Source organism: Bombina bombina, chromosome 4 (assembly GCF_027579735.1).
Source record: "Bombina bombina isolate aBomBom1 chromosome 4, aBomBom1.pri, whole genome shotgun sequence".
In the NCBI taxonomy this organism is placed as follows: domain Eukaryota; kingdom Metazoa; phylum Chordata; class Amphibia; order Anura; family Bombinatoridae; genus Bombina; species Bombina bombina.
This window is the reverse complement of record NC_069502.1, coordinates 1226666900-1226677016: the sequence shown is the minus strand read 5'-3', so window position 1 is coordinate 1226677016 and position 10117 is coordinate 1226666900. Positions and strand designations below refer to the sequence as shown.

At 51.5% G+C, this 10117-nt stretch overlaps 1 protein-coding gene across 2 annotated transcripts in view; it reads left to right on the top strand.

The window, feature by feature from the left end:
- Nucleotides 1–10117, top strand: part of TJAP1 (tight junction associated protein 1) — a 447483-nt gene that overhangs the window by 92100 nt on the left and 345266 nt on the right. The window contains exon 4 of one of the 2 annotated variants that reach the window (XM_053712761.1): nt 9586–9702. The gene's annotated coding sequence lies outside the window, so the exon portion shown is untranslated. Of the gene's footprint in view, nt 1–9582; nt 9703–10117 lie in introns of both variants that reach the window. The other variant, XM_053712760.1, reaches the window with a different exon arrangement.

Here is a 10117-nt window from a genome sequence, read left to right as displayed (position 1 = left end):
TGTATTGTATCACAAATCTTTGTCATTGTATACCCCTATCATTGTACCCAGCGTTACGGAATTTGGCTGCGCTATACAAATAAATGATAATAATAATAATAATAATATGTGTATAACCCCCCTGCTAGTGTGATAGAGCAGTACTGTATGTGCACAGCTCCCCCTGCTGGTGTGATAGAGCAGTACTGTATGTGTATAACCCCTCTGCTGGTGTGACAGAGCAGTACTGTATGTGTATAACCCACCTGCTGGTGTGATAGAGCAGTACTATATGTGCATAGCCCCCCTGCTGGTGTGATAGAGCAGTACTGTATGTGCATAGCCCCCCTGCTGGTGTGATAGAGCAGTACTGTTTGTGTATAGCCCCTCTGCTGGTGTGATAGAGCAGTACTATTTGTGCACAGCTCCACCTGCTGGTGTTATAGAGCAGTACTGTATGTGTATATGTCCCCTGCTGGTGTGATAGAGCAGTACTGTATATGCACATCCCCCCTGATGGTGTGATAGAGCAGTACTGTATGTGCATAATCCCTCTGCTGGTGTGATCAAGCAACACTATATGTGCACAAATCCCCCTGCTGGTGTTATAGAGCAGTACTGTATGTGTATAGCCCCCCTGCTGGTGTGATAAAGCAGTGCTGTATGTGTATAACCCCTCCCCCCTGCTGGTGTGTTAGAGCAGTACTGTATGTGTATAACCCCTCTGCTGGTGTGATCAAGCAATACTATATGTGCACAGCTCCCCCTGCTGGTGTTACAGAGCAGTACTGTATGTGTATAGCCCCCCTGCTGGTGTGTTAAAGCAGTACTGTATGTGCATACCCCCCTGCTGGTGTGCTAGAGCAGTACTGTATGTGTATAGGCCCCCCCCTGCTGGTGTTATGGAGTAGTACTGTATTTGTATATCTCCCCCTGCTGGTGTTATAGAGCAGTACTGTATGTGTATAACCCCCCCCCCCCCCCTTGCTGGTGTGATGGAGCAGTACTGTATGTGTATAACCCCCCCTGCTGGTGTGATAGAGCTGTACTGTATGTGTATAACCTACCTGCTGGTGTGATAGAGCAGTAGTGTATGTACACAGCTCCCCCTGCTGGTGTGATCGAGCAATACTATTTGTGCACAGCTCCCACTGCTGGTGTGATAGAGCAGTACTGTATGTGTGTAACCCACTCCTGCTGGTGTGGTGGAGTAGAACTGTATGTGCCTAGCTCCCCCTGCTGGTGTGATAGAGCAGTACTGTATATGAACAGTCCCCTGCTGGTGTGATGGAGCAGAACTGTATGTGCACAGCTCCCCATGCTGGTGTGATAGAGCAGTACTGTATGTGCACAGCTCCCCCTGCTGGTGTTATAGAGCAGTACTTTATGTGCATAGCCCCCCTGCTGGTGTAATAGAGCAGTACTGTATGTGCATAGCCCCCCTGCTGGTGTGATACAGCAGTACTGTATTTGTATAAACCCCCCTGCTGGTGTGATAGAGCAGTACTGAACGTGTATAACCCCCCTGCTGGTGTGATAGAGCAGTACTGTATTTGTATAACCCCCTGCTGGTGTGATAGAGCAGTACTGTATGTGTACAGCTCCCCCTGCTGGTGTGATAGATCAGTACTGTATGTGCCTACCCCCCCCCCCCTGCTGGGGTGATAGAGCAGTACTGTATATGAGCAGCCCCCCTGGTGCTATAGAGCAGCACTGTATGTGCCTAGCCCCCCTGCTGGTGTGATAGAGAAGTACTGTATGTGTATAGCCCCCCTGCTCGTGTGATGGAGCAGTACTGTATGTGCATAGCCCCCCAGCTGGTGTGATAGAGCAGTACTGTATGTGCATAGCCCCCCCTGCTGGTGTGATAGAGCAGTACTGTATGTGTATAAACCCCCTGCTGGTGTGGTAGATCAGTACTGTATGTGCCTAGCCCCCTTCTGGGTTGATAGAGCAGTACTGTATGTGTACAGCTCCTCCTGCTGGTGTGATAGAGCAGTACTGTATGTGTATAACACCCCTGCTGGTGTGATAGAGCAGTACTGTATATGAACAGCTCCACCTGCTGGTATGATAGAGCAGTACTGTATGTGCATAGCCCCCCCTGCTGGTGTGATAGAGCAGTACTGTATGTGTATAACCCCCCCCCTGCTGGTGTGATAGAGCAGTACTGTATGTGCATAGCCCCCCTGCTGGTGTGATAGAGCAGTACGGTATGTGTATAAACCCCCCTGCTGGTGTGATAGAGCAGTACTTTATTTGTATAACCTCCTTGCTGGTGTGATAGAGCAGTACTGTATGTGTATACCCCCTCCCCCCCTGCTGGTGTGTGATAGAGCAGTACTGTATGTGTACAGCTCCCCTTGCTGGTGTGATAGATCAGTACTGTATGTGTATAACCCCCCTGCTGGTGTGAGAGAGCAGTACTGTATATGCATAGCTCCCCTGCTGGTGTGATATAGCAGTACTGTATGTGCATAGCCCCCCTGCTGGTGTGATAGAGCAGTATATGTGTGTAGCTCCCCCTGCTGGTGTGATAGAGCAGTACTGTATGTGCATAGCTACCCCTGCTGGTATGATCAAGCACTACTATATGTGCACGGATCCCCCTGCTGGTGTGATAGAGCAGTACTGTATGTGCATAGCCCCCTCCCTGCTGGTGTGATAAAACAGTACTGTATGTGTATAGCGCCCCCTGCTGGTGTTCTGGAGCAGTACTGTATGTGTATAGCTCCCCCTGCTGGTGTTCTGGAGCAGTACTATATGTATATAGCCCCATTGCTGATGTTATGGAGCAGTACTTTAGGTACATAGCCCCCCTGCTAATGTGATAGAGCAGTATTGTATGTGCCTAGCCCCCCTGCTGTTTTGATAGAGCAGTATTGTATGTGTATAGCCCCCCTGCTGGGGTGATAGAGCAGTGCTGTATGTGCATAGCCCCCCTGCTGGTGTGATAGGGCAGTACTGTATGTGTAAAGCTCCCCCTGCTGGTGTTATGGAGTAGTACTGTATTTGTATAGCTCCCCCTGCTGGTGTGATAGAGCAGTACTGTATGTGTATTGCTCCCCCTGCTAGTGTAATAGAGTAGTACTGTATTTGCATAGACCCCCCCCCCTGCTGGTGGGATAGAGCAGTACTGTTTGTGTATAGCTCCCCCTGCTGGTGTGATAGAGCAGTACTGTATGTGTATTGCTCCCTCTGCTAGTGTGATAGATCAGTACTGTATGTGCATAGCCCCCCCCTGCTGGTGGGATAGAGCAGTACTGTATGTTTTTCGCCCCCCCCCCCCCCCCCCCACACACACACTGCTAGTGTGTAAGAGCAGTACTGTATGTGTATAATTCACCTGCTGGTGTGATAGAGCAGTACTGTATGTGTATAACCCACCTGCTAGTGTGATAGAGCAGTACTGTTGGTGATTTTGCACAGCGCCCCCTGCTGGTGTGATAGAGCAGTACTGTATGTGTATAACCCACCTGCTGGTGTGATAGAGTAGTACTGTATGTGCATAGCCCCCCTGCTAGTGTGATAGAGCAGTACTATTTGTGCACAGCTCCCCCTGCTGGTGTTATAGAGCAGTACTGTATGTGTACAACTCCCCCTGTTGGTGTGATAGAGCAGTACTGTATGTGTATAACCCACCTGCTGGTGTGATAGAGCAGTACTGTATGTGTAAAGCCCCCCTGCTAGTGTGATAGAGCAGTACTATTTGTGCACAGCTCCCCCTGCTGGTGTTATAGAGCAGTACTGTATGTGTACAACTCCCCCTGTTGGTGTGATAGAGCAGTACTGTATGTGTATATCTCCCCTGCTGGTGTGATAGAGCAGTACTTTATATTAACAGCCCCCCTGCTGTGTAAAAGAGCAGTACTGTATGTGCATAGCCCCCCTGCTAGTGTGATAGAGCAGTACTATTTGTGCACAGCTCCCCCTGCTGGTGTTATAGAGCAGTACTATTTGTGCACAGCTCCCCCTGCTGGTGTAAAAGAGCAGTACTGTATGGGTATAACCCCCCTGCTGGTGTGATGGAGCAGTACTGTATGTGCATAGCCCCCCTGCTGGTGTTATAGAGCAGTACTGTATGTGTTTAACCCCCTGCTGGTGTGATAGCAGTACTGTATATGTACAGTTCTCCCTGCTGGTGTGATAGAGCAGTACTGTATGTGCAACGCCCCCCTGCTGGTGTGATAAAGCAGTACCGTATGTGTTTAACGCCCCCTGCTGGTGTGATAGAGCAGTACTGTATGTGTTTAACCCCCTGCTGGTGTGATAGCAGTACTGTATATGTACAGTTCTCCCTGCTGGTGTGATAGAGCAGTACTGTATGTGCAACGCACCCCTGCTGGTGTGATAAAGCAGTACCGTATGTGTTTAACGCCCCCTGCTGGTGTGATAGAGCAGTACTCTATGTTTATAAACCCCCCCCCCCCCCTGCTGGTGTGGTGGAGCAGAACTGTATGTGCCTAGCCCCCCCCTGCTGGGCTGATAGAGCAGTACTGTATGTGTATAACCCCCTGCTGGTGTGATAGAGCAGTACTGTATGTGTATAACTACCCTGCGGGTGTGATAGAGCAGTACTGTATGTGTATAACCCCCCTGCTGGTGTGATAGAGCAGTACTGTATGTGTATAACTACCCTGCGGGTGTGATAGAGCAGTACTGTATGTGTATAACCCCCCTGCTGGTGTGATAGAGCAGTACTGTATGTGCATAGCCCCCGTTGCTGGTGTGATAGAGCAGTTCTGTATGTGTATAGCCCCCTCCTGCTGGTGTGATAGAGCAGTACTGTTGGTGATTTTGCACAGCGCCCCCTGCTGGTGTGATAGAGCAGTACTGTATGTGTATAACTCCCCTGCTGGTGTGATAGAGCAGTACTGTATGTGTATAACCCCCTGCTGGTGTGATAGAGCAGTACTGTATCTGTATAACTCCCCTGCTGGTGTGATAGAGCAGTACTGTATGTGTATAACTCCCCTGCGGGTGTGATAGAGCAGTACTGTATGTGTATAGCCCCCCTGCTGGTGTGATAGAGCAGTACTGTATGTGCACAGCTCCCCCTGCTGGTGTGATAGAGCAGTACTGTATGTGTATAACTCCCCTGCTGGTGTGATAGAGCAGTACTGTATGTGTATAACTCCCCTGCTGGTGTGATAGAGCAGTACTGTATTTGTATAACGCCCTGCTGGTGTGATAGAGCAGTACTGTATGTGCATACCCCCCTCCTGCTGGTGTGATAGAGCAGTACTGTATGTGCATAGCCCCCCTTGCTGGTGTGATAGAGCAGTACTGTATGTGTATAACTCCCCTGCGGGTGTGATAGAGCAGTACTGTATGTGCATAGCCCCCCTGCTGGTGTGATAGAGCAGTACTGTATGTGCATAGCCCCCCTGCTGGTGTGATAGAGCAGTACTGTATGTGTATAACTACCCTGCTGGTGTGATAGAGCAGTTCTGTATGTGCATAGCCCCCTCCTGCTGGTGTGATAGAGCAGTACTGTATGTGTATAACTCCCCTGCGGGTGTGATAGAGCAGTACTGTATGTGCATAGCCCCCCTGCTGGTGTGATAGAGCAGTACTGTATGTGCATAGCCCCCCTGCTGGTGTGATAGAGCAGTACTGTATGTGTATAACTACCCTGCTGGTGTGATAGAGCAGTTCTGTATGTGCATAGCCCCCTCCTGCTGGTGTGATAGAGCAGTACTGTTGGTGATTTTGCACAGCGCCCCCTGCTGGTGGGATAGAGCAGTTCTGTATGTGCATAGCCCCCTCCTGCTGGTGTGATAGAGCAGTACTGTTGGTGATTTTGCACAGCGCCCCCTGCTGGTGTGATAGAGCAGTACTGTATGTGCATAGCCCCCTCCTGCTGGTGTGATAGAGCAGTACTGTATGTGCATAGCCCCCTCCTGCTGGTGTGATAGAGCAGTACTGTTGTTGATTTTGCACAGCGCCCCCTGCTGGTGGGATAGAGCAGTTCTGTATGTGCATAGCCCCCTCTTGCTGGTGTGATAGAGCAGTACTGTTGGTGATTTTGCACAGTGCCCCCTGCTGGTGGGATAGAGCAGTACTGTATGTGCATAGCCCCCCTGCTGGTGTGATAGAGCAGAACTGTATGTGCATAGCCCCCCTGCTGGTGTGATAGAGCAGTACTGTTGGTGATTTTGCACAGCGCCCCCTGCTGGTGGAATAGAGCAGTTCTGTATGTGCATAGCCCCCTCCTGCTGGTGTGATAGAGCAGTACTGTTGGTGATTTTGCACAGCGCCCCCTGCTGGTGGGATAGAGCAGTTCTGTATGTGCATAGCCCCCTCCTGCTGGTGTGATAGAGCAGTACTGTATGTGCATAGCCCCCTCCTGCTGGTGTGATAGAGCAGTACTGTATGTGCATAGCCCCCCTGCTGGTGTGTTAGAGCAGTTCTGTATTTGTATAACCTCCTGCTGGTGTGATAGAGCAGTACTGTTGGTGATTTTGCACAGCGCCCCTGATGGTGGGATAGAGCAGTTCTGTATGTGCATAGCCCCCCTTGCTGGTGGGATAGAGCAGTTCTGTATGTGCATAGCCCCCTCCTGCTGGTGTGATAGAGCAGTACTGTTGGTGATTTTGCACAGCGCCCCCTGCTGGTGGGATAGAGCAGTTCTGTATGTGCATAGCCCCCCTTGCTGGTGGGATAGAGCAGTTCTGTATGTGCATAGCCCCCTCCTGCTGGTGTGATAGAGCAGTACTGTTGGTGATTTTGCACAGCGCCCCCTGCTGGTGTGATAGAGCAGTTCTGTATGTGCATAGCCCCCCCCTGCTGGTGGGATAGAGCAGTTCTGTATGTGCATAGCCCCCTCCTGCTGGTGTGATAGAGCAGTACTGTTGGTGATTTTGCACAGCGCCCCCTGCTGGTGGGATAGAGCAGTTCTGTATGTGCATAGCCCCCCTGCTGGTGGGATAGAGCAGTACTGTTGGTGATTTTGCACAGCGCCCCCTGCTGGTGGGATAGAGCAGTTCTGTATGTGCATAGCCCCCTCCTGCTGGTGTGATAGAGCAGTACTGTTGGTGATTTTGCACAGCGCCCCCTGCTGGTGGGATAGAGCAGTTCTGTATGTGCATAGCCCCCCCTGCTGGTGTGATAGAGCAGTACTGTATGTGCATAGCCCCCCCCTGCTGGTGTGATAGAGCAGTACTGTATGTGCATAGCCCCCCCTGCTGGTGTGATAGAGCAGTACTGTTGGTGATTTGCACAGCGCCCCCTGTTGGTGGGATAGAGCAGTTCTGTATGTGCATAGCCCCCCCTGCTGGTGTGATAGAGCAGTACTGTATGTGCATAGCCCCCTCCTGCTGGTGTGATAGAGCAGTACTGTATGTGCATAGCCCCCCCCCTGCTGGTGTGATAGAGCAGTACTGTATGTGCATAGCCCCCCCCTGCTGGTGTGATAGAGCAGTACTGTATGTGCATAGCCCCCCCCTGCTGGTGTGATAGAGCAGTTCTGTATGTGCATAGCCCCCCCCTGCTGGTGTGATAGAGCAGTACTGTTGGTGATTTTGCACAGCGCCCCCTGCTGGTGGGATAGAGCAGTTCTGTATGTGCATAGCCCCCCTGCTGGTGTGATAGAGCAGTACTGTTGGTGATTTTGCACAGCGCCCCCTGCTGGTGTGATAGAGCAGTACTGTATGTGCATAGCCCCCTCCTGCTGGTGTGATAGAGCAGTACTGTTGGTGATTTTGCACAGCGCCCCCTGCTGGTGTGATAGAGCAGTACTGTATGTGCATAGCCCCCTCCTGCTGGTGTGATAGAGCAGTACTGTTGGTGATTTTGCACAGCGCCCCCTGCTGGTGTGATAGAGCAGTACTGTTGGTGATTTTGCACAGTGCCCCCTGCTGGTGTGATAGAGCAGTACTGTTGGTGATTTTGCACAGTGCCCCCTGCTGGTGTGATAGAGCAGTACTGTTGGTGATTTTGCACAGTGCCCCCTGCTGGTGTGATAGAGCAGTACTGTATGTGCATAGCCCCCTCCTGCTGGTGTGATAGAGCAGTACTGTTGGTGATTTTGCACAGCGCCCCCTGCTGGTGTGATAGAGCAGTTCTGTATGTGCATAGCCCCCCCTGCTGGTGGGATAGAGCAGTTCTGTATGTGCATAGCCCCCTCCTGCTGGTGTGATAGAGCAGTACTGTTGGTGATTTTGCACAGCGCCCCCTGCTGGTGGGATAGAGCAGTTCTGTATGTGCATAGCCCCCCCTGCTGGTGGGATAGAGCAGTACTGTTGGTGATTTTGCACAGCGCCCCCTGCTGGTGGGATAGAGCAGTTCTGTATGTGCATAGCCCCCTCCTGCTGGTGTGATAGAGCAGTACTGTTGGTGATTTTGCACAGCGCCCCCTGCTGGTGGGATAGAGCAGTTCTGTATGTGCATAGCCCCCCCCCCTGCTGGTGTGATAGAGCAGTACTGTATGTGCATAGCCCCCCCCTGCTGGTGTGATAGAGCAGTACTGTATGTGCATAGCCCCCCCCCTGCTGGTGTGATAGAGCAGTACTGTATGTGCATAGCCCCCCCCTGCTGGTGTGATAGAGCAGTACTGTATGTGCATAGCCCCCCCCTGCTGGTGTGATAGAGCAGTTCTGTATGTGCATAGCCCCCCCCTGCTGGTGTGATAGAGCAGTACTGTTGGTGATTTGCACAGCGCCCCCTGTTGGTGGGATAGAGCAGTTCTGTATGTGCATAGCCCCCCCCTGCTGGTGTGATAGAGCAGTACTGTATGTGCATAGCCCCCTCCTGCTGGTGTGATAGAGCAGTACTGTATGTGCATAGCCCCCCCCCCTGCTGGTGTGATAGAGCAGTACTGTATGTGCATAGCCCCCCCCTGCTGGTGTGATAGAGCAGTACTGTATGTGCATAGCCCCCCCCCTGCTGGTGTGATAGAGCAGTTCTGTATGTGCATAGCCCCCCCCTGCTGGTGTGATAGAGCAGTACTGTTGGTGATTTTGCACAGCGCCCCCTGCTGGTGGGATAGAGCAGTTCTGTATGTGCATAGCCCCCCTGCTGGTGTGATAGAGCAGTACTGTTGGTGATTTTGCACAGCGCCCCCTGCTGGTGTGATAGAGCAGTACTGTATGTGCATAGCCCCCTCCTGCTGGTGTGATAGAGCAGTACTGTTGGTGATTTTGCACAGCGCCCCCTGCTGGTGTGATAGAGCAGTACTGTATGTGCATAGCCCCCTCCTGCTGGTGTGATAGAGCAGTACTGTTGGTGATTTTGCACAGCGCCCCCTGCTGGTGTGATAGAGCAGTACTGTTGGTGATTTTGCACAGTGCCCCCTGCTGGTGTGATAGAGCAGTACTGTTGGTGATTTTGCACAGTGCCCCCTGCTGGTGTGATAGAGCAGTACTGTTGGTGATTTTGCACAGTGCCCCCTGCTGGTGTGATAGAGCAGTACTGTATGTGCATAGCCCCCTCCTGCTGGTGTGATAGAGCAGTACTGTATGTGCATAGCCCCCTCCTGCTGGTGTGATAGAGCAGTACTGTATGTGTATAACTCCCCTGCTGGTGTGATAGAGCAGTACTGTTGGTGATTTTGCACAGCGCCCCCTGCTGGTATTAAAGCATGCTTTGTCTCCTCCTTTTCAGCAGCATATACAGTTCTCTGTCTTGAATTACACAGACAAGCCAGGAGCGCAAAACAAAGGCTTTGAGGGAAGAGGAAGCATCTTTGCTGGGATTATGATCAGAACAACAAGTGCTTACCAGGTGGGTTCCCTCAACCTCTGTCTTCTTGGTTCATTGAGATGTTCTCCCCACTTTCTACTGCACCTCTCACATGCTCCATATAATCATTGCTCACCCTGCTCCTGTCCTTGTAGTCACAATATGCTCCCCCTGCAGTTACAATATGCTATCCCTGCACTCTCCTCTCCCCCTGCAGTCACAATATGCTATCCCTGCACTCTCCCCCTGCAGTTACAATATGCTATCCCTGCACTCTCCTCTCCCCCTGCAGTCACAATATGCTATCCCTGCACTCTCCCCCTGCAGTTACAATATGCTATCCCTGCACTCTCCTCTCCCCCTGCAGTCACAATATGCTACCCTGCACTCTCCTCTCTCTCTGCAGTCACAATATGCTATCCCTGCACTCTCCCCCTGCAGTTACAATATGCTCCCC